Source organism: Carcharodon carcharias, chromosome 12 (assembly GCF_017639515.1).
Source record: "Carcharodon carcharias isolate sCarCar2 chromosome 12, sCarCar2.pri, whole genome shotgun sequence".
In the NCBI taxonomy this organism is placed as follows: domain Eukaryota; kingdom Metazoa; phylum Chordata; class Chondrichthyes; order Lamniformes; family Lamnidae; genus Carcharodon; species Carcharodon carcharias.
The window spans coordinates 7,733,262-7,756,147 of NC_054478.1; positions in this window are offsets into that span (position 1 = coordinate 7,733,262).

A 22,886-nucleotide genomic window follows, 5' to 3' on the forward strand; every position below is an offset into this window, starting at 1 on the left:
GGCTTTGATCCTCTGGTTAGTGCACTGGCTTTGACTCTCTCTCTCGTTAGTGCTTCGGCTTTGACTCTCTCTATGGTTAGTGCACTGGCTTTGACTTTCTCTCTGGTTAGTGCACTGGCTTTGACTCTCTCATGTTAGTGCACTGGCTTTGACTCTCTGTTTAGTGCCCTGGCTTTGACTCTCTGTTTATTGCACTGGTTTTGACTCTCTCTGATTAGTGCACTGGCTTTGACTCTGTTTGGTTCGTGCACTGGCTTTGTCTCTCTCTGGTTAGTGCACTGGTTTTGGCTCTCTTTGGTTAGTGCACTGGCTTTGTCTCTCTAGTTAGTGCACTGGCTTTGACTCTCTCTCTCTCTCTCTCTCTCTCTCTCTCTCTCTCTCTCTCTCTCTCTCTCTCTCTCTCTGGTTAGTGCACTGGCATTGACTCTCTTTCGCTCTCTTTAATGCACTGGCTTTGACTCTCTTTTTCTCTCTCTGGTTAGTGCACTAGCTTTGTCTCTTTCTCGCTCTGGTTAGTGCACTGGCTTTGACTCTCTGTTTAGTGCACTGGCTTTGACTCTCTCTCTGGTTAGTGCAATGGCTTTGACTCTCTCTCTCTCTCTCTGGTTAGAGCACTGGATTTGACTCTCTGGTTAGTGCACTGGCTTTGACTCTCTCTCTCTCTCTCTCTGGTTAGTGCACTGGCTTTGACTCTCTCATGTTAGTGCAGTGGCTTTGACTCTTTCGTGTTAGTGCACTGGCTTTGACTCTGATTAGTGCACTGGCTTTGACTCTCTGTTTAGTGCCCTGGCTTTGACTCTCTGTTTATTGCACTGGTTTTGACTCTCTCTGGCTAGTGCACTGGCTTTGACTCTCTTTGGTTCGTGCACTGGCTTTGACTCTCTTGTTAGTACGCTCACTTTGACTCTCTGGTTAGTGCACTTGCTTTGACTCTCTTGATTATTGCATTGGTTTTGACTCTCTCTGGTTAGTGCGCTGGTTTTGACTCTCTGGATAGTGCACTGGTTTTGACCCTCTCTCTGGTTCGTGCACTAGCTTTGACTCTCTCTCTGGTTAGTGAACTGGCTTTGACTTTCTCTCTGGTTAGTGCACAGGCTTTGACTCTCTCTGGTTAGTGCACTGGCTTTGACTGTCTCTCTCTCTCTGGTTAGTGCACTGGCTTTGAATCACTCTGGTTAGTGCATTGGCTTTGACTCTCTCTGGTTAGTGCACTGGCTTTGTCTCTCTGGTTAGTGCACTGGCTTTGACTCACTCTGTTTAGTGCATTGGCTTTGACTCTCTCTGGTTAGTGCACTGGCTTTGTCTCTCTGGTTAGTGCTCTGGCTTTGACTCTCTCTCTCTCTCTCTTGTTAGTGCACTGGATTTGACTCACTCAGGTTAGTGCATTGGATTTGACTCTCTCTGGTTAGTGCACTGGCTTTGTCTCACTCTCTGGTTAGTGCACTGGTTTTGGCTCACTCTGGTTAGTGCACTGGCTTTGTCTCTCTGGTTAGTGCACTGGCTTTGACTCTCTATCTCTCTCTCTCTCTCTCTCTCTCTCTCTCTGGTTAGTGCACTGGCTTTGACTCTTTGGTTAGTGCACTGGCTTTGACTCTTTTGTGTTAGTGCTCTAGCTTTGACTCTGATTAGTGCACTGGCTTTGACTCTCTGTTTAGTGCACTGGCTTTGACTCTCCGTTTAGTGCACTGGTTTTGACTCTCTCTGATTAGTGCACTGGCTTTGACTCTCTTTGGTTCGAGCACTGGCTTTGAATCTCTGGATAGTACGCTCCCTTTGACTCTCTGGTTAGTGCGCTGGCTTTGACTCTATCTCTCTCTCTCTCTCTGGTTAATGTACTGTCTTTGACTCTCTCTCTCTCTCTCTCTCTCTCTCTCTCTCTCTTTGTCTCTTTCTCGCTCTGGTTAGTGCACTGGCTTTGAGTCTCTGGTTAGTGCACTGGCTTTGACTCTCTATCTGGTTAGTGCTTTGGCTTTGACTCTCTCTATGGTTAGTGCACTGGCTTTGACTTTCTCTCTGGTTAGTGCACTGGCTGTGACTCTTTTGTGTTAGTGCACTGGCTTTGACTCTGATTAGTGCACTGGCTTTGACTCTCTGTTTAGTGCCCTGGCTTTGACTCTCTGTTTATTGTACTGGTTTTGACTCTCTCTGATTAGTGCACTGGCTTTGACTCTGTTTGGTTCGTGCACTGGCTTTGTCTCTCTCTGGTTAGTGCACTGGTTTTGGCTCTCTTTCTCTCTCTTTAATGCACTGGCTTTGACTCTCTCTTTCTCTCTCTGGTTAGTGCACTAGCTTTGTCTCTTTCTCGCTCTGGTTAGTGCACTGGCTTTGATCCTCTGGTTAGTGCACTGGCTTTGACTCTCTCTCTCGTTAGTGCTTTGGCTTTGACTCTCTCTATGGTTAGTGCACTGGCTTTGACTTTCTCTCTGGTTAGTGCACTGGCTTTGGCTTTCTCTCTGGTTAGTGCACTGGCTTTGACTCTCTCTCTCTGTCTCTCTCTCTCTCTCTCTATCTTTCTCTCTGGTTAGTGCACTGGCTTTGACTCTATCTGGTTAGTGCACTTGCTTTGACTCTCTTGATTATTGCATTGGTTTTGACTCTCTCCGGTTAGTGCGCTGGTTTTGACTCTCTGGATAGTGCACTGGTTTTGACCCTCTCTCTGGTTCGTGCACTAGCTTTGACTCTCTCTGGTTAGTGCACTGGCTTTGACTGTCTCTCTCTCTCTGGTTAGTGCACGGGCTTTGACTCTCTCTCTCTCTCTCTCTCTCTCTCTCTCTGTTTAGTGCACTGGCTTTGACTCACTCTGGTTAGTGCATTGGCTTTGACTCTCTCTGGTTAGTGCAGTGGCTTTGTCTCTCTCTCTGGTTAGTGCACTGGTTTTGACTCTCTCTGGTTAGAGCACTGGCTTTCACTCTCTCTCTCTCTTGGCAGTGCACTGGCTTTGATTCTCTGGTTATTGCACTGGTTTTGACTCTCTGGTTAGCGCACTGGCTTTGACTCTCTCTCGCTCTCTTTGATTGGTGCACTGGCTTTGACTCTCTTTGGTTAGTGCACGGGCTTTGTCTCTCTCTCTCTCTCTGGTTAGAGCACTTGTTTTTCCCTCTGGTTAGTGCACTGGCTTTGACTCTCTCTCTCTCTGGTTAGTGCACTGGCTTTGACTCTCTCTGGTTACTGCACTGGCTTTGACTCTCTCTGGTTACTGCACTGGCTTTGACTCTCTTTGGTTCGTGCACTGGCTTTGACTCTCTGGTTAGTGCACTGGCTTTGACTCTCTCTCTCTCTCTCTGGTTAATGTACTGGCTTTGACTCTCTCTCTCTCTCTCTCTCTCTCTCTCTCTCTCTCTCTCTCTCTCTCTCTCTCTGGTTCGTGCACTGGCATTGACTCTCTTTCTCTCTCTTTAATGCACTGGCTTTGAATTTCTCTCTCTGGTTAGTGCACTGGCTTGGTCTTTCTTAGTGCACTGTCTTTGTCTCTCTCTGGTTAGTGCACTGGCTTTGACTCTCTCTGGTTAGTGCACTGGCTTTGACTCTCTCTGGTTAGGGCACTGGCTTTCACTCTATCTCTCTCTCTCTGGTTAATGCACTGGCTTTGACTATCTCTCTCTCTCTCTCTCTCTCTCTCTCTCTCTCTCTCTCTCTCTCTGGTTAATGCACTGGCATTGACTCTATTTCTCTCTCTTTAATGCACTGGCTTTGACTCTCTCTTTCTCTCTCTGGTTAGTGCACTAGCTTTGTCTCTTTCTCGCTCTGGTTAGTGCACTGGCTTTGACTCTCTTGTTAGTGCAGTGGCTTTGACTCTCTCTCTCTCTGGTTAGTGCTTTGGCTTTGACTCTCTCTATGGTTAGTGCACTGGCTTTGACTTTCTCTCTGGTTAGTGCACTGGCTTTGACTTTCTCTCTGGTTAGTGCAGTGGCTTTGACTCTCTCTCTCTGGTTAGTGCTTTGGCTTTGACTCTCTCTATGGTTAGTGCACTGGCTTTGACTTTCTCTCTGGTTAGTGCACTGGCTTTGACTCTCTCTCTCTCTCTCTCTCTCTTTGGTAAGTGCACTGGCTTTGAATGTCTCACTGGTCAGTGCACTGGCTTTGACTTTCTCTCTGGTTAGTGCACTGGCTTTGACTCTCTCTCTCTCTCTCTCTCTCTCTCTCTCTCTCTCTCTCTCTCTCTCTCTCTCTCTCTCTCTCTCTCTCTCTCTGGCTTTGACTCTATCTGGTTATTGCACTTGCTTTGACTCTCTTGATTATTGCATTGGTTTTGACTCTCTCTGGTTAGTGCGCTGGTTTTGACTCTCTGGATAGTGCACTGGTTTTGACCCTCTCTCTGGTTTGTGCACTAGCTTTGACTCTCTCTCTGGTTAGTGAACTGGCTTTGACTTTCTCTCTGGTTAGTGCACAGGCTTTGACTCTCTCTGGTTAGTGCACTCGCTTTGACTTTCTCTCTGGTTAGTGCACTGGCTTTGACTCGCTTTGTTTCGTGCACTGGCTTTGACTCTCTGGTTAGTGCACTGGCTTTGACTCTATCTCTCTCTCTCTCTCTGGTTAATGTACTGGCTTTGACTCTCTCTCTCTCTCTCTCTCTCTCTCTCTCTCTCTCTCTCTCTCTCTCTCTCTCTCTCTGGTTAGTGCACTGGCATTGACTCTCTTTCTCTCTCTTTAATGCACTGGCTTTGACTCTCTCTTTCTCTCTCTGGTTAGTGCACTAGCTTTGTCTCTTTCTCGCTCTGGTTAGTGCCCTGGCTTTGACTCTCTGGTTAGTGCACTGGCTTTGACTCTCTCTCTCTGGTTAGTACTTTGGCTTTGACTCTCTCTATGTTTAGTGCACTGGCTTTGACTTTCTCTCTGGTTAGTGCACTGGCTTTGACTTTCTCTCTGGTTAGTGCACTGGCTTTGACTCTCCCTCTCTCTCTCTCTCTCTCTCTCTCTCTCTCTCTCTCTCTCTCTCTCTCTCTCTGGCTTTGACTCTATCTGGTTAGTGCACTTGCTTTGACTCTCTTGATTATTGCATTGGTTTTGACTCTCTCTGGTTAGTGCGCTGGTTTTGACTCTTTGGATAGTGCACTGGTTTTGACCCTCTCTCTGGTTCGTGCACTAGCTTTGACTCTCTCTCTGGTTAGTGAACTGGCTTTGACTCTCTCTCTCTCTCTCTCCCTCTCTCTCTCTCTCTCTGGTTAGTGCACTGGCTTTGACTCACTCTGGTTAGTGCAATGGCTTTCACTCTCTCTGGTTAGTGCACTGGCTTTGTCTGGCTCTCTCTGGTTAGTGCACTGGTTTTGGCTCTCTCTGGTTAGAGCACTGGTTTTGACTCTCTCTCTCTCTCTCTCTCTCTCTCTCTCTCTCTCTCTCTCTCTCTCTCTCTTGGCAGTGCACTGGCTTTGATTCTCTGGTTATTGCACTGGTTTTGACTCTCTGGTTAGTGCACGGGCTTTGTCTCTCTCTCTCTCTGGTTAGAGCACTTGTTTTTCTATCTGGTTAGTGCACTGGCTTTGACTCTCTCTCTCTCTCTCTGGTTAGTGCACTGGCTTTGACTCTCTCTGGTTAGTGCACTGGCTTTGACTCTCTCTGGTTAGTGCACTGGCTTTGACTCTCTTTGGTTCGTGCACTGGCTTTGACTCTCTGGTTAGTGCACTGGCTTTGACTCTCTCTCTCTCTCTCTGGTTAATGTACTGGCTTTGACTCTCTCTCTCTCTCTCTCTCTCTCTCTCTCTCTCTCTCTCTCTCTCTCTCTCTCTCTCTCTCTCTCTCTCTCTGGTTAGTGCACTGGCATTGACTCTCTTTCTCTCTCTTTAATGCACTGGCTTTGAATTTCTCTCTCTGGTTAGTGCACTGGCTTTGTCTCTCTTAGTGCACTGTCTTTGTCTCTCTCTGGTTAGTGCACTGGCTTTGACTCTCTCTGGTTAGTGCACTGGCTTTGACTCTCTGGTTAGTGCACTGGCTTTGACGCTCTCTCTGCTTAGTGCATTGGCTTTGACTCTGGTTAGTGCACTCGCTTTGACTCTCTCACTGGTTAGTGCACTAGCTTTGACTCTCTGGTTAGTGCACTGGCGTGGACTCTCTCCCTGGTTAGTGCACTGGCTTTGGCTCTCTCTGTCTCTCTCTCTCTCTCTCTCTCTCTCTCTCTCTCTCTCTCTCTCTCTCTCTCTGGTTAGTGCACTGGCATTGACTCTCTTTCTCTCGCTTTAATGCACTGGCTTTGACTCTCTCTTTCTCTCTCTGGTTAGTGCACTAGCTGTGTCTCTTTCTCGCTCTGGTTAGTGCACTGGCTTTGACTCTCTGGTTAGTGCACTGGCTTTGACTCTCTCTCTCTGGTTAGTGCTTTGGCTTTGACTCTCTCTATGGTTAGTGCACTGGCTTTGACTTTCTCTCTGGTTAGTGCACTGGCTTTGAATTTCTCTCTGGTTAGTGCAGTGGCTTTGACTCTCTCTCTCTCTCTCTCTCTCTCTCTCTTTCTCTCAGGCTTTGACTCTATCTGGTTAGTGCACCTGCTTTGACTCTCTTGATTATTGCATTGGTTTTGACTCTCTCTGGTTAGTGCGCTGGTTTTGACTCTCTGTATAGTGCACTGGTTTTGACCCTCTCTCTGGTTCGTGCACTAGCTTTGACTCTCTCTCTGGTTAGTGAACTGGCTTTGACTTTCTCTCTGGTTAGTGCACAGGCTTTGATTCTCTCTGGTTAGTGCACTGGCTTTGACTGTCTCTCTCTCTCTCTCTGGTTAGTGCACTGGCTTTGACTCTCTCTCTCTCTCTCTCTCTCTGGTTAGTGCACTGGCTTTTACTCACTCTGGTTAGTGCATTGGCTTTGACTCTCTCTGGTTAGTGCACTGGCTTTGTCTCTCTCTCTGGTTACTGCACTGGTGTTGACTCTCTCTGGTTAGAGCACTGGCTTGACTGTCTCTCTCTCTTGGCAGTGCACTGGCTTTGTCTCTTTCTCTCTATGGTTAGGGCACTGGCTTTGACTTTCTCTCTGGTTAGTGCACTGGCTTTGACTTTCTCTCTGGTTAGTTCACTGGCTTTTACTCTCTCTCTCTCTCTCTCTCTGGTTAGTGCACTGGCATTGACTCTCTTTCTCTCTCTTTAATGCACTGGCTTTGACTCTCTCTTTCTCTCTCTCTCTCTCTCTCTCTCTCTGGCTTTGACTCTATCTGGTTAGTGCACTTGCTTTGACTCACTCTGGTTAGTGCATTGGCTTTGACTCTCTCTGGTTAGTCCACTAGCTTTGTCTCTTTCTCGCTCTGGTTAGTGCACTGGCTTTGACTCTCTGGTTAGTGCACTGGCTTTGACTCTCTCTCTCTCTGGTTAGTGCTTTGGCTTTGACTCTCTCTATGTTTAGTGCACTGGCTTTGACTTTCTCTCTGGTTAGTGCACTGGCTTTGACTTTCTTTCTGGTTAGTGCACTGGCTTTGACTATCCCTCTCTCTCTCTCTCTCTCTCTCTCTCTCTGGCTTTGACTCTATCTGGTTAGTGCACTTGCTTTGACTCTCTTGATTATTGCATTGGTTTTGACTCTCTCTGGTTAGTGCGCTGGTTTTGACTCTTTGGATAGTGCACTGGTTTTGACCCTCTCTCTGGTTCGTGCACTAGCTTTGACTCTCTCTCTGGTTAGTGAACTGGCTTTGACTCTCTCTCTCTCTCTCTCTCCCTCTCTCTCTCTCTCTGGTTAGTGCACTGGCTTTGACTCACTCTGGTTAGTGCAATGGCTTTGACTCTCTCTGGTTAGTGCACTGGCTTTGTCTCTCTCTCTGGTTAGTGCACTGCTTTTGGCTCTCTCCGGTTAGAGCACTGGCTTTGACTCTCTCTCTCTCTCTCTCTCTTGGCAGTGCACTGGCTTTGATTCTCTGGTTATTGCACTGGTTTTGACTCTCTGGTTAGTGCACTGGCTTTGACTCTCTCTCGCTCTCTTTGATTGGTGCACTGGCTTTGACTCTCTTTGGTTAGTGCACGGGCTTTGTCTCTCTCTCTCTGTGGTTAGAGCACTTGTTTTTCTCTCTGGTTAGTGCACTGGCTTTGACTCTCTCTCTCTCTCTGGTTAGTGCACTGGCTTTGACTCACTCTGGTTAATGCATTGGTTTTGACTCTGGTTAGTGCACTGGCTTTGTCCCTCTCTCTGGTTAGTGCACTGGTTTTGACTCTCTCTGGTTAGAGCACTGGCTTTGACTCTCTCTCTCTCGGCAGTGCACTGGCTTTGTCTCTTTCTCTCTATGGTTAGGGCACTGGCTTTGACTTTCTCTCTGGTTAGTGCACTGGCTTTGACTTTCTCTCTGGTTAGTTCACTGGCTTTTACTCTCTCTCTCTCTCTCTCTCTCTGGTTAGTGCACTTGCTTTGACTCTCTTGATTATTGCATTGGCTTTGAATCTTTCTGGTTAGTGCGCTGATTTTGACTCTCTGGTTAGTGCACTGGTTTTGTCTCTCTCTCTGGTTAGTGCACTGGTTTTGGCTCTCTCTGGTCAGAGCACTGGCTTTGACTCTCTCTCTCTCTCTCTCTCTCTCTCTCTCTCTTGGCAGTGCACTGGCTTTGATTCTCTGGTTATTGCACTGGTTTTGACTCTCTGGTTAGTGCACTGGCTTTGACTCTCTCTCGCTCTCTTTGATTGGTGCACTGGCCTTGACTCTCTTTGGTTAGTGCACGGACTTTGTCTCTCTCTCGCTCTGGTTAGAGCACTTGTTTTTCTCTCTGGTTAGTGCACTGGCTTTGACTCTCTCTCTCTCTGGTTAGTGCACTGGCTTTGACTCTCTCTGGTTAGTGCACTGGCTTTGACTCTCTCTGGTTACTGCACTGGCTTTGACTCTCTTTGGTTCGTGCACTGGCTTTGACTCTCTGGTTAGTGCACTGGCTTTGACTCTCTCTCTCTCTCTCTGGTTAGTGCACTGGCTTTGACTCACTCTGGTTAGTGCAATGGCTTTGACTCTCTCTGGTTAGTGCACTGGCTTTGTCTCTCTCTCTGGTTAGTGCACTGCTTTTGGCTCTCTCCGGTTAGAGCACTGGCTTTGACTCTCTCTCTCTCTCTCTCTTGGCAGTGCACTGGCTTTGATTCTCTGGTTATTGCACTGGTTTTGACTCTCTGGTTAGTGCACTGGCTTTGACTCTCTCTCGCTCTCTTTGATTGGTGCACTGGCTTTGACTCTCTTTGGTTAGTGCACGGGCTTTGTCTCTCTCTCTCTGTGGTTAGAGCATTTGTTTTTCTCTCTGGTTAGTGCACTGGCTTTGACTCTCTCTCTCTCTCTGGTTAGTGCACTGGCTTTGACTCACTCTGGTTAATGCATTGGTTTTGACTCTGGTTAGTGCACTGGCTTTGTCCCTCTCTCTGGTTAGTGCACTGGTTTTGACTCTCTCTGGTTAGAGCACTGGCTTTGACTCTCTCTTTCTCTTGGCAGTGCACTGGCTTTGTCTCTTTCTCTCTATGGTTAGGGCACTGGCTTTGACTTTCTCTCTGGTTAGTGCACTGGCTTTTACTCTCTCTCTCTCTCTCTCTCTCTGGTTAGTGCACTTGCTTTGACTCTCTTGATTATTGCATTGGCTTTGAATCTTTCTGGTTAGTGCGCTGATTTTGACTCTCTGGTTAGTGCACTGGTTTTGTCTCTCTCTCTGGTTAGTGCACTGGTTTTGGCTCTCTCTGGTCAGAGCACTGGCTTTGACTCTCTCTCTCTCTCTCTCTCTCTCTCTTGGCAGTGCACTGGCTTTGATTCTCTGGTTATTGCACTGGTTTTGACTCTCTGGTTAGTGCACTGGCTTTGACTCTCTCTCGCTCTCTTTGATTGGTGCACTGGCCTTGACTCTCTTTGGTTAGTGCACGGACTTTGTCTCTCTCTCTCTCTGGTTAGAGCACTTGTTTTTCTCTCTGGTTAGTGCACTGGCTTTGACTCTCTCTCTCTCTGGTTAGTGCACTGGCTTTGACTCTCTCTGGTTAGTGCACTGGCTTTGACTCTCTCTGGTTACTGCACTGGCTTTGACTCTCTTTGGTTCGTGCACTGGCTTTGACTCTCTGGTTAGTGCACTGGCTTTGACTCTCTCTCTCTCTCTCTGGTTAATGTACTGGCTTTGACTCTCTCTCTCTCTCTCTCTCTCTCTCTCTCTCTCTCTCTCTCTCTCTCTCTGGTTAGTGCACTGGCATTGACTCTCTTTCTCTCTCTTTAATGCACTGGCTTTGAATTTCTCTCTCTGGTTAGTGCACTGGCTTTGACTCACTCTGGTTAATGCATTGGTTTTGACTCTGGTTAGTGCACTGGCTTTGTCCCTCTCTCTGGTTAGTGCACTGGTTTTGACTCTCTCTGGTTAGAGCACTGGCTTTGACTCTCTCTCTCTCTTGGCAGTGCACTGGCTTTGTCTCTTTCTCTCTATGGTTAGGGCACTGGCTTTGACTTTCTCTCTGGTTAGTGCACTGGCTTTTACTCTCTCTCTCTCTCTCTCTCTCTGGTTAGTGCACTTGCTTTGACTCTCTTGATTATTGCATTGGCTTTGAATCTTTCTGGTTAGTGCGCTGATTTTGACTCTCTGGTTAGTGCACTGGTTTTGTCTCTCTCTCTGGTTAGTGCACTGGTTTTGGCTCTCTCTGGTCAGAGCACTGGCTTTGACTCTCTCTCTCTCTCTCTCTCTCTCTCTCTTGGCAGTGCACTGGCTTTGATTCTCTGGTTATTGCACTGGTTTTGACTCTCTGGTTAGTGCACTGGCTTTGACTCTCTCTCGCTCTCTTTGATTGGTGCACTGGCCTTGACTCTCTTTGGTTAGTGCACGGACTTTGTCTCTCTCTCTCTCTGGTTAGAGCACTTGTTTTTCTCTCTGGTTAGTGCACTGGCTTTGACTCTCTCTCTCTCTGGTTAGTGCACTGGCTTTGACTCTCTCTGGTTAGTGCACTGGCTTTGACTCTCTCTGGTTACTGCACTGGCTTTGACTCTCTTTGGTTCGTGCACTGGCTTTGACTCTCTGGTTAGTGCACTGGCTTTGACTCTCTCTCTCTCTCTCTGGTTAATGTACTGGCTTTGACTCTCTCTCTCTCTCTCTCTCTCTCTCTCTCTCTCTCTCTCTCTCTCTCTCTCTGGTTAGTGCACTGGCATTGACTCTCTTTCTCTCTCTTTAATGCACTGGCTTTGAATTTCTCTCTCTGGTTAGTGCACTGGCTTTGTCTCTCTTAGTGCACTGTCTTTGTCTCTCTCTGGTTAGTGCACTGGCTTTGACTCTCTCTGGTTAGTGCACTGGCTTTGACTCTCTGGTTAGTGCACTGGCTTTGACTCTCTCTCTCTCTCTCTCTGGTTAATGCACTGGCTTTGACTCTCTCTCTCTCTCTCTCTCTCTCTCTCTCTCTCTCTCTCTCTCTCTGGTTAGTGCACTGGCTTTGACTCTCTCTCTCTCTCTCTGGTTAGTGCACTGGCTTTGACTCTCTCTGGTTAGTGCACTGGCTTTGACTCTCTCTGGTTACTGCACTGGCTTTGACTCTCTTTGGTTCGTGCACTGGCTTTGACTCTCTCTCTCTCTCTCTCTGGTTAATGTACTGGCTTTGACTCTCTCTCTCTCTCTCTCTCTCTCTCTCTCTCTCTCTCTCTCTCTCTCTCTCTCTCTCTCTCTCTCTCTCTCTCTCTCTCTCTCTCTCTCTCTCTGGTTTGTGCACTGGCATTGACTCTCTTTCTCTCTCTTTAATGCACTGGCTTTGACTCTCTCTTTCTCTCTCTGGTTAGTGCACTAGCTGTGTCTCTTTCTCGCTCTGGTTAGTGCACTGGCTTTGACTCTCTGGTTAGTGCACGGGCTTTGACTCTCTCTCTCTGGTTAGTGCTTTGGCTTTGACTCTCTCTATGGTTAGTGCACTGGCTTTGACTTTCTCTGGTTAGTGCACTGGCTTTGTCTTTCTCTCTGGTTAGTGCAGTGGCTTTGACTCTCTCTCTCTCTCTCTCTCTCTCTCTCTCTGGCTTTGACTCTATCTGGTTAGTGCACTTGCTTTGACTCTCTTGATTATTGCATTGGTTTTGACTCTCTCTGGTTAGTGCGCTGGTTTTGACTCTCTGGATAGTGCACTGGTTTTGACCCTCTCTCTGGTTCGTGCACTAGCTTTGACTCTCTCTCTGGTTAGTGAACTGGCTTTGACTGTCTCTCTCTCTCTAGTTAGTGCACTGGCTTTGACTCTCTCTCTCTGTCTCTCTCTCTCTCTCTCTGGTTAGTGCACTGGCTTTGACTCACTCTGGTTAGTGCATTGGCTTTGACTCTCTCTGGTTAGTGCACTGGCTTTGTCTCTCTGGTTAGTGCACTGGCTTTGACTCACTCTGTTTAGTGCATTGGCTTTGACTCTCTCTGGTTAGTGCACTGGCTTTGTCTCTCTGGTTAGTGCTCTGGCTTTGACTCTCTCTCTCTCTCTCTCTCTTGTTAGTGCACTGGATTTGACTCACTCAGGTTAGTGCATTGGATTTGACTCTCTCTGGTTAGTGCACTGGCTTTGTCTCACTCTCTGGTTAGTGCACTGGCTTTGACTCTCTCTCTCTCTCTCTGGTTAGTGCACTGGCTTTGACTCTCTCTCTCTCTCTGGTTAGTGCACTGGCTTTGACTCACTCTGGTTAGTGCACTGGCTTTCACTCTCTCTGGTTGGTGCACTGGCTTTGATTCTCTCTGGTTAGTGCACTGGCTTTGACTCTCTCTCTGGTTAGTGCACTGGTTTTGACTCTCTCTGGTTAGAGCACTGGCTTTCACTCTCTCTCTCTCTCTTGGCAGTGCACTGGCTTTGATTCTCTGGTTATTGCACTGGTTTTGACTCTCTGGTTAGTGCACTGGCTTTGACTCTCTCTCTCTCTGGTTAGTGCACTGGCTTTGACTCTCTCTGGTTATTGCTCTGGCTTTGACTCTCTCTCTCTCTCTCTCTCTCTCTCTCTCTCTCTCTCTCTCTCTCTCTCTCTCTCTCTCTCTCTCTCTCTCTCTCTCTCTCTCTGGTTAGTGCACTGGCTTTGACTCTCTCTGGTTAGTGCACTGGCTTTGACTCTTTCGTGTTAGTGCACTGGCTTTGACTCTGATTAGTGCACTGGTTTTGACTCTCACTGGCTAGTGCACTGGCTTTGACTCACTTTGGTTCGTGTACTGGCTTTGACTTTCTTGATTATTGCATTGGTTTTGACTCTCTCCGGTTAGTGCGCTGGTTTTGACTCTCTGGATAGTGCACTGGTTTTGACCCTCTCTCTGGTTCATGCACTAGCTTTGACTCTCTCTCTGGTTAGTGAACTGGCTTTGAATTTCTCTCTGGTTAGGGCACAGGCTTTGACTCTCTCTGGTTAGTGCACTGGCTTTGTCTGTCTCTCTCTCTCTGGTTAGTGCACTGGCTTTGACTCACTCTGGTTAGTGCATTGGCTTTGACTCTCTCTGGTTAGTGCACTGGCTTTGTCTCTCTCTCTCTGGTTAGTGCACTGGTTTTGGCTCTGTCTGGTTAGTTCACTGGCTTTGTCTCTCTGTTTAGTGCACTGGCTTTGACTCTCTCTCTCTCTCTCTCTCTCTCTCTCTCTCTCTCTCTCTCTCTCTGTTTAGTGCACTCGCTTTGACTCTCTGGTTAGTGCACTGGCTTTGACTCTCTCTCTCTCTCTCTCTCTCTCTCTCTCTCTCTCTCTCTCTCTCTCTCTCTCTCTCTCTCTCTCTCTCTCTCTCTCTCTCTGGTTAGTGCACTGGCTTTGACTCTCTCATGTTAGTGCACTGGCTTTGACTCTTTCGTGTTAGTGCACTGGTTTTGACTCTCTCTGATTAGTGCACTGGCTTTGACTCTGTTTGGTTCGTGCACTGGCTTTGTCTCTCTCTGTTTAGTGCACTGGTTTTGGCTCTCTTTGGTTAGTGCACTGGCTTTGTCTCTCTAGTTAGTGCACTGGCTTTGACTGCCTCTCTGGTTCGTGCTCTAGCTTTGACTCTCTCTCTCTGGTTAGTGAACTGGCTTTGACTTTCTCTCTGGTTAGTGCATTGGCTTTGACTCTCTCTGGTTAGTGCACTGACTTTGACTGTCTCTCTCTCTCTGGTTAGGGCACTGGCTTTGACTCTCTCTCTCTCTCTCTCTCTGGTTGGTGCACTGGCTTTGACTCACTCTGGTTAGTGCATTGGCTTTGACTCTCTCTGGTTAGTGCACAGGCTTTGTCTCTCTCTCTGGTTAGTGCACTGGTTTTGACTCTCTCTGGTTAGAGCACTGGCTTTGATTCTCTCTCTCTCTCTCTTGGCAGTGCACTGGCTTTGTCTCTTTCTCTCTATGGTTAGGGCACTGGCTTTGACTTTCTCTCTGGTTAGTGCACTGGCTTTGACTTTCTCTCTGGTTAGTTCACTGGCTTTTACTCTCTCTCTCTCTATCTCTGGTTAGTGCACTGGCTTTGCCTCTATCTCCTTATTGCACTTGCTTTGACTCTCTTGATTATTCCATTGGCTTTGACTCTTTCTGGTTTGTGCGCTGATTTTGACTCTCTGGATAGTGCACTGGTTTTGACTCTCTCTCTGGTTCGTGCACTAGCTTTGACTCTCTCTCTGGTTAGTACACTGGCTTTGAACTTCAGTCTGGTTAGTAAACTGGCTTTGACTCTCTCTGGTTAGTGCACTGGCTTTGACTGTCTCTCTCTCTCTGGTTAGTGCACTGGCTTTGACTCTCTCTCTCTCTCTCTGGTTAGTGCACTGGCTTTGACTCTCTCGTGTTAGTTCACTGGCTTTGACTCTTTCGTGTTAGTGCACTGGCTTTGACTCTGGTTAGTGCACTGGCTTTGACTCTCTGTTTAGTGCCCTGGCATTGACTCTCTGTTTAGTGCACTGGCTTTCACTCTCTCTGGTTGGTGCACTGGCTTTGATTCTCTCTGGTTAGTGCACTGACTTTGTCTCTCTCTCTGGTTAGTGCACTGGTTTTGACTCTCTCTGTTTAGAGCACTGGCTTTCACTCTCTCTCTCTCTCTCTCTCTCTCTCTTGGCAGTGCACTGGCTTTGATTCTCTGGTTATTGCACTGGTTTTGACTCTCTGGTTAGGGCACTGGCTTTGACTCTCTCTCTCTCTCTCTCTGGTTAGTGCACTGGCTTTGAATCTCTCTGGTTATTGCTCTGGCTTTGACTCTCTCTCTCTCTCTCTCTCTCTCTCTCTCTCTCTCTCTCTCTCTCTCTCTCTCTCTCTCTCTCTCTCTCTCTCTCTCTGGTTAGAGCACTGGCTTTGACTCTCTCTGGTTAGTGCACTGGCTTTGACTCTTTCGTGTTAGTGCACTGGCTTTGACTCTGATTAGTGCACTGGTTTTGACTCTCACTGGCTAGTGCACTGGCTTTGAATCTCTTTGGTTCATGCACTGGCTTTGACTTTCTTGATTATTGCATTGGTTTTGACTCTCTCTCTGGTTAGTGCGCTGGTTTTGACTCTCTGGATTGTGCACTGGTTTTGACCCTCTCTCTGGTTCATGCACTAGTTTTGACTCTCTCTCTGGTTAGTGAACTGGCTTTGACGTTCTCTCTGGTTAGTGCACAGGCTGTGACTCTCTCTGGTTAGTGCACTGGCTTTGTCTGTCTCTCTCTCTCTGGTTAGTGCACTGGCTTTGACTCTCTCTCTCTCTCTCTCTCTCTCTGGTTAGTGCACTGGCTTTGACTCACTCTGGTTAGTGCATTGGCTTTGACACTCTCTGGTTAGTGCACTGGCTTTGTCTCTCTCTCTGGTTAGTGCACTGGTTTTGACTCTCTCATGTTAGTGCACTGACTTTGACTCTTTCGTGTTAGTGCACTGGTTTGACTCTGATTAGTGCACTGGCTTTGACTCTCTGTTTAGTGCCCTGGCTTTGACTCTCTGTTTATTGCACTGGTTTTGACTCTCTCTGATTAGTGCACTGGCTTTGACTCTGTTTGGTTCGTGCACTGGCTTTGTCTCTCTCTGGTTAGTGCACTGGTTTTGGCTCTCTTTGGTTAGTGCGCTGGCTTTGTCTCTCTAGTTAGTGCACTGGCTTTGACTCTCTCTCTCTCTCTCTCTCTCTCTCTCTCTCTCTCTCTCTCTCTGGTTAGTGCACTGGCTTTGACTCTCTGGTTAGTGCACTGGCTTTGACTCTCTCTCTCTCTCTCTCTCTCTCTCTCGCTCTCTCTCTCTCTCTCTCTCTGGCTTTGACTCTATCTGGTTAGTGCACTTGCTTTGACTCTCTTGATTATTGCATTGGTTTTGACTCTCTCTGGTTAGTGCGCTGGTTTTGACTCTCTGGATAGTGCACTGGTTTTGACCCTCTCTCTGGTTCGTGCACTAGCTTTGACTCTCTCTCTGGTTAGTGAACTGGCTTTGACTTTCTCTCTGGTTAGTGCACAGGCTTTGACTCTCTCTGGTTAGTGCACTGGCTTTGACTGTCTCTCTCTCTCTGGTTAGTGCACTGGCTTTGACTCTCTCTCTCTCTCTCTCTCTCTCTCTCTCTGGTTAGTGCACTGGCTTTGACTCACTCTGGTTAGTGCATCGGCTTTGACTCTCTCTGGTTAGTGCACTGGCTTTGTCTCTCCCTCTGGTTAGTGCACTGGTTTTGACTCTCTCTGGTTAGAGCACTGGCTTTGACTCTCTCTCTCTCTCTCTCTCTCTCTCTCTCTCTCTCTCTCTCTTGGCAGTGCACTGGCATTGTCTCTTTCTCTCTATGGTTAGGGCACTGGCTTTGACTGTCTCTCTCTCTCTGGTTAGTGCACTGGCTTTGACTCTCTCTCTCTCTCTCTCTCTGGTTAGTGCACTGGCTTTGACTCTCTCGTGTTAGTTCACTGGCTTTGACTCTTTCGTGTTAGTGCACTGGCTTTGACTCTGGTTAGTGCACTGGCTTTGACTCTCTGTTTAGTGCCCTGGCATTGACTCTCTGTTTAGTGCACTGGCTTTCACTCTCTCTGGTTGGTGCACTGGCTTTGATTCTCTCTGGTTAGTGCACTGACTTTGACTCTCTCTGGTTAGTGCACTGGCTTTGTCTCTCTCTCTGGTTAGTGCACTGGTTTTGACTCTCTCTGTTTAGAGCACTGGCTTTCTCTCTCTCTCTCTCTCTCTCTCTCTCTCTCTTGGCAGTGTACTGGCTTTGATTCTCTGGTTATTGCACTGGTTTTGACTCTCTGGTTAGGGCACTGGCTTTGACTCTCTCTCTCTCTCTCTCTGGTTAGTGCACTGGCTTTTAATCTCTCTGGTTATTGCTCTGGCTTTGACTCTCTCTCTCTCTCCCTCTCTCTCTCTCTCTCTCTCTCTCTGGTTAGAGCACTGGCTTTGACTCTCTCTGGTTAGTGCACTGGCTTTGACTCTTTCGTGTTAGTGCACTGGCTTTGACTCTGATTAGTGCACTGGTTTTGACTCTCACTGGCTAGTGCACTGGCTTTGAATCTCTTTGGTTCGTGCACTGGCTTTGACTTTCTTGATTATTGCATTGGTTTTGACTCTCTCTCTGGTTAGTGCGCTGGTTTTGACTCTCTGGATAGTGCACTGGTTTTGACCCTCTCTCTGGTTCATGCACTAGCTTTGACTCTCTCTCTGGTTAGTGAACTGGCTTTGACTCTTTCGTGTTAGTGCACTGGCTTTGACTCTGATTAGTGCACTGGTTTTGACTCTCACTGGACAGTGCACTGGCTTTGACTCTCTCTCTCTCTCTCTCTCTCTCTCTCTCTCTCTCTCTCTCTGGTTAGAGCACTGGCTTTGACTCTCTCTGGTTAGTGCACTGGCTTTGACTCTTTCGTGTTAGTGCACTGGCTTTGACTCTGATTAGTGCACTGGTTTTGACTCTCGCTGGCTAGTGCACTGGCTTTGAATCTCTTTGGTTCATGCACTGGCTTTGACTTTCTTGATTATTGCATTGGTTTTGACTCTCTCTCTGGTTAGTGCGCTGGTTTTGACTCTCTGGATAGTGCACTGGTTTTGACCCTCTCTCTGGTTCATGCACTATTTTTGACTCTCTCTCTGGTTAGTGAACTGGCTTTGACGTTCTCTCTGGTTAGTGCACAGGCTGTGACTCTCTCTGGTTAGTGCACTGGCTTTGACTGTCTCTCTCTCTCTGGTTAGTGCACTGGCTTTGAATCTCTCTCTCTCTCTCTCTCTCTCTCTCTCTCTCTCTCTGGTTAGTGCACTGGCTTTGACTCACTCTGGTTAGTGCATTGGCTTTGACACTCTCTGGTTAGTGCACTGGCTTTGTCTCTCTCTCTGGTTAGTGCACTGGTTTTGACTCTCTCATGTTAGTGCACTGACTTTGACTCTTTCGTGTTAGTGCACTGGTTTGACTCTGATTAGTGCACTGGCTTTGACTCTCTGTTTAGTGCCCTGGCTTTGACTCTCTGTTTATTGCACTGGTTTTGACTCTCTCTGATTAGTGCACTGGCTTTGACTCTGTTTGGTTCGTGCACTGGCTTTGTCTCTCTCTGGTTAGTGCACTGGTTTTGGCTCTCTTTGGTTAGTGCGCTGGCTTTGTCTCTCTAGTTAGTGCACTGGCTTTGACTCTCTCTCTCTCTCTCTCTCTCTCTCTCTCTCTCTCTCTCTCTCTCTCTCTCTCTCTGGTTAGTGCACTGGCTTTGACTCTCTGGTTAGTGCACTGGCTTTGACTCTCTCTCTCTCTCTCTCTCTCTCTCGCTCTCTCTCTCTCTCTCTCTCTGGCTTTGACTCTATCTGGTTAGTGCACTTGCTTTGACTCTCTTGATCATTGCATTGGTTTTGACTCTCTCTGGTTAGTGCGCTGGTTTTGACTCTCTGGATAGTGCACTGGTTTTGACCCTCTCTCTGGTTCGTGCACTAGCTTTGACTCTCTCTCTGGTTAGTGAACTGGCTTTGACTTTCTCTCTGGTTAGTGCACAGGCTTTGACTCTCTCTGGTTAGTGCACTGGCTTTGACTGTCTCTCTCTCTCTGGTTAGTGCACTGGCTTTGACTCTCTCTCTCTCTCTCTCTCTGGTTAGTGCACTGGCTTTGACTCACTCTGGTTAGTGCATTGGGTTTGACTCTCTCTGGTTAGTGCACTGGCTTTGTCTCTCCCTCTGGTTAGTGCACTGGTTTTGACTCTCTCTGGTTAGAGCACTGGCTTTGACTCTCTCTCTCTCTCTCTCTCTCTCTCTCTCTCTTGGCAGTGCACTGGCATTGTCTCTTTCTCTCTATGGTTAGGGCACTGGCTTTGACTGTCTCTCTCTCTCTGGTTAGTGCACTGGCTTTGACTCTCTCTCTCTCTCTCTCTCTGGTTAGTGCACTGGCTTTGACTCTCTCGTGTTAGTTCACTGGCTTTGACTCTTTCGTGTTAGTGCACTGGCTTTGACTCTGGTTAGTGCACTGGCTTTGACTCTCTGCTTAGTACCCTGGCATTGACTCTCTGTTTAGTGCACTGGCTTTCACTCTCTCTGGTTGGTGCACTGGCTTTGATTCTCTCTGGTTAGTGCACTGACTTTGACTCTCTCTGGTTAGTGCACTGGCTTTGTCTCCCTCTCTGGTTAGTGCACTGGTTTTGACTCTCTCTGTTTAGAGCACTGGCTTTCACTCTCTCTCTCTCTCTCTCTCTCTCTCTCTCTCTTGGCAGTGTACTGGCTTTGATTCTCTGGTTATTGCACTGGTTTTGACTCTCTGGTTAGGGCACTGGCTTTGACTCTCTCTCTCTCTCTCTGGTTAGTGCACTGGCTTTGAATCTCTCTGGTTATTGCTCTGGCTTTGACTCTCTCTCTCTCTCTCCCTCTCTCTCTCTCTCTCTCTCTCTCTCTCTCTCTGGTTAGAGCACTGGCTTTGACTCTCTCTGGTTAGTGCACTGGCTTTGACTCTTTCGTGTTAGTGCACTGGCTTTGACTCTGATTAGTGCACTGGTTTTGACTCTCACTGGCTAGTGCACTGGCTTTGAATCTCTTTGGTTCGTGCACTGGCTTTGACTTTCTTGATTATTGCATTGGTTTTGACTCTCTCTCTGGTTAGTGCGCTGGTTTTGACTCTCTGGATAGTGCACTGATTTTGACCCTCTCTCTGGTTCATGCACTAGCTTTGACTCTCTCTCTGGTTAGTGAACTGGCTTTGACTCTTTCGTGTTAGTGCACTGGCTTTGACTCTGATTAGTGCACTGGTTTTGACTCTCACTGGATAGTGCACTGGCTTTGAATCTCTTTGGTTCGTGCACTGGCTTTGACTTTCTTGATTATTGCATTGGTTTTGACTCTCTCTCTGGTTAGTGCGCTGGTTTTGACTCTCTGGATAGTGCACTGGTTTTGACCCTCTCTCTGGTTCATGCACTAGCTTTGACTCTCTCTCTGGTTAGTGAACTGGCTTTGACGTTCTCTCTGGTTAGTGCAAAGGCTGTGACTCTCTCTGGTTAGTGCACTGGCTTTGACTGTCTCTCTCTCTCTCTGGTTAGTGCACTGGCTTTGACTCTCTCTCTCTCTCTCTCTCTCTCTCTCTGGTTAGTGCACTGGCTTTGACTCACTCTGGTTAGTGCATTGGCTTTGACACTCTCTGGTTAGTGCACTGGCTTTGTCTCTATCTCTCTCTCTCTCTCTCTCTCTCATGTTAGTGCACTGGCTTTGACTCTCTGGTTAGTGCACTGGCTTTGACTCTCTCTCTCTCTCTCTCTCTCTCTCTCTCTCTCTCTCTCTCTCTCTCTCTCTCTCTCTCTCTCTCTCTCTCTCTCTTTCTCTCTGGCTTTGACTCTATCTGCTAGTGCACTTGCTTTGACTCTCTTGATTATTGCATTGGTTTTGACTCTCTCCGGTTAGTGCGCTGGTTTTGACTCTCTGGATAGTGCACTGGTTTTGACCCTCTCTCTGGTTCGTGCACTAGCTTTGACTCTCTGGTTAGTGAACTGGCTTTGAGTTTCTCTCTGGTTAGTGCACAGGCTTTGACGCTCTCTGGTTAGTGCACTGGCTCTGACTGTCTCTCTCTCTCTGGTTAGTGCACTGGCTTTGACTCTCTCTCTCTCTCTCTCTCTCTCTCTCTGGTTAGTGCACTGGCTTTGACTCTTTCGTGTTAGTGCACTGGCTTTGACTCTGATTAGTGCACTGGTTTTGACTCTCACTGGCTAGTGCACTGGCTTTGAATCTCTTTGGTTCGTGCACTGGCTTTGACTTTCTTGATTATTGCATTGGTTTTGACTCTCTCTCTGGTTAGTGCGCTGGTTTTGACTCTCTGGATAGTGCACTGATTTTGACCCTCTCTCTGGTTCATGCACTAGCTTTGACTCTCTCTCTGGTTAGTGAACTGGCTTTGACTCTTTCGTGTTAGTGCACTGGCTTTGACTCTGATTAGTGCACTGGTTTTGACTCTCACTGGATAGTGCACTGGCTTTGAATCTCTTTGGTTCGTGCACTGGCTTTGACTTTCTTGATTATTGCATTGGTTTTGACTCTCTCTCTGGTTAGTGCGCTGGTTTTGACTCTCTGGATAGTGCACTGGTTTTGACCCTCTCTCTGGTTCATGCACTAGCTTTGACTCTCTCTCTGGTTAGTGAACTGGCTTTGACGTTCTCTCTGGTTAGTGCAAAGGCTGTGACTCTCTCTGGTTAGTGCACTGGCTTTGACTGTCTCTCTCTCTCTCTGGTTAGTGCACTGGCTTTGACTCTCTCTCTCTCTCTCTCTCTCTCTCTCTGGTTAGTGCACTGGCTTTGACTCACTCTGGTTAGTGCATTGGCTTTGACACTCTCTGGTTAGTGCACTGGCTTTGTCTCTATCTCTCTCTCTCTCTCTCTCTCTCATGTTAGTGCACTGGCTTTGACTCTCTGGTTAGTGCACTGGCTTTGACTCTCTCTCTCTCTCTCTCTCTCTCTCTCTCTCTCTCTCTCTCTCTCTCTCTCTCTCTCTCTCTCTCTCTCTCTCTCTCTCTCTCTTTCTCTCTGGCTTTGACTCTATCTGCTAGTGCACTTGCTTTGACTCTCTTGATTATTGCATTGGTTTTGACTCTCTCTGGTTAGTGCGCTGGTTTTGACTCTCTGGATAGTGCACTGGTTTTGACCCTCTCTCTGGTTCGTGCAGTAGCTTTGACTCTCTCTCTGGTTAGTGAACTGGCTTTGACTTTCTCTCTGGTTAGTGCACAGGCTTTGACTCTCTCTGGTTAGTGCACTGGCTTTGACTGTCTCTCTCTCTCTGGTTAGTGCACTGGCTTTGACTCTCTCTCTCTCTCTCTCTCTCTCTCTCTCTCTCTCTCTGGTTAGTGCACTGGCTTTGACTCACTCTGGTTAGTGCATTGGCTTTGACTCTCTCTGGTTAGTGCACTGGCTTTGTCTCTCCCTCTGGTTAGTGCACTGGTTTTGACTCTCTCTGGTTAGAGCACTGGCTTTGACTCTCTCTCTCTCTCTCTCTCTCTCTCTCTCTCTCTTGGCAGTGCACTGGCATTGTCTCTTTCTCTCTATGGTTAGGGCACTGGCTTTGACTGTCTCTCTCTCTCTCTGGTTAGTGCACTGGCTTTGACTCTCTCTCTCTCTCTGGTTAGTGCACTGGCTTTGACTCTCTCGTGTTAGTTCACTGGCTTTGACTCCTTCGTGTTAGTGCACTGGCTTTGACTCTGGTTAGTGCACTGGCTTTGACTCTCTGTTTAGTGCCCTGGCATTGACTCTCTGTTTAGTGCACTGGCTTTCACTCTCTCTGGTTGGTGCACTGGCTTTGATTCTCTCTGGTTAGTGCACTGACTTTGACTCTCTCTGGTTAGTGCACTGGCTTTGTCTCTCTCTCTGGTTAGTGCACTGGTTTTGACTCTCTCTGTTTAGAGCACTGGCTTTCACTCTCTCTCTCTCTCTCTCTCTCTCTCTCTTGGCAGTGCACTGGCTTTGATTCTCTGGTTATTGCACTGGTTTTGACTCTCTGGTTAGGGCACTGGCTTTGACTCTCTCTCTCTCTCTCTGGTTAGTGCACTGGCTTTGAATCTCTCTGGTTATTGCTCTGGCTTTGACTCTCTCTCTCTCTCTCCCTCTCTCTCTCTCTCTCTCTCTCTCTCTCTCTCTCTGGTTAGAGCACTGGCTTTGACTCTCTCTGGTTAGTGCACTGGCTTTGACTCTTTCGTGTTAGTGCACT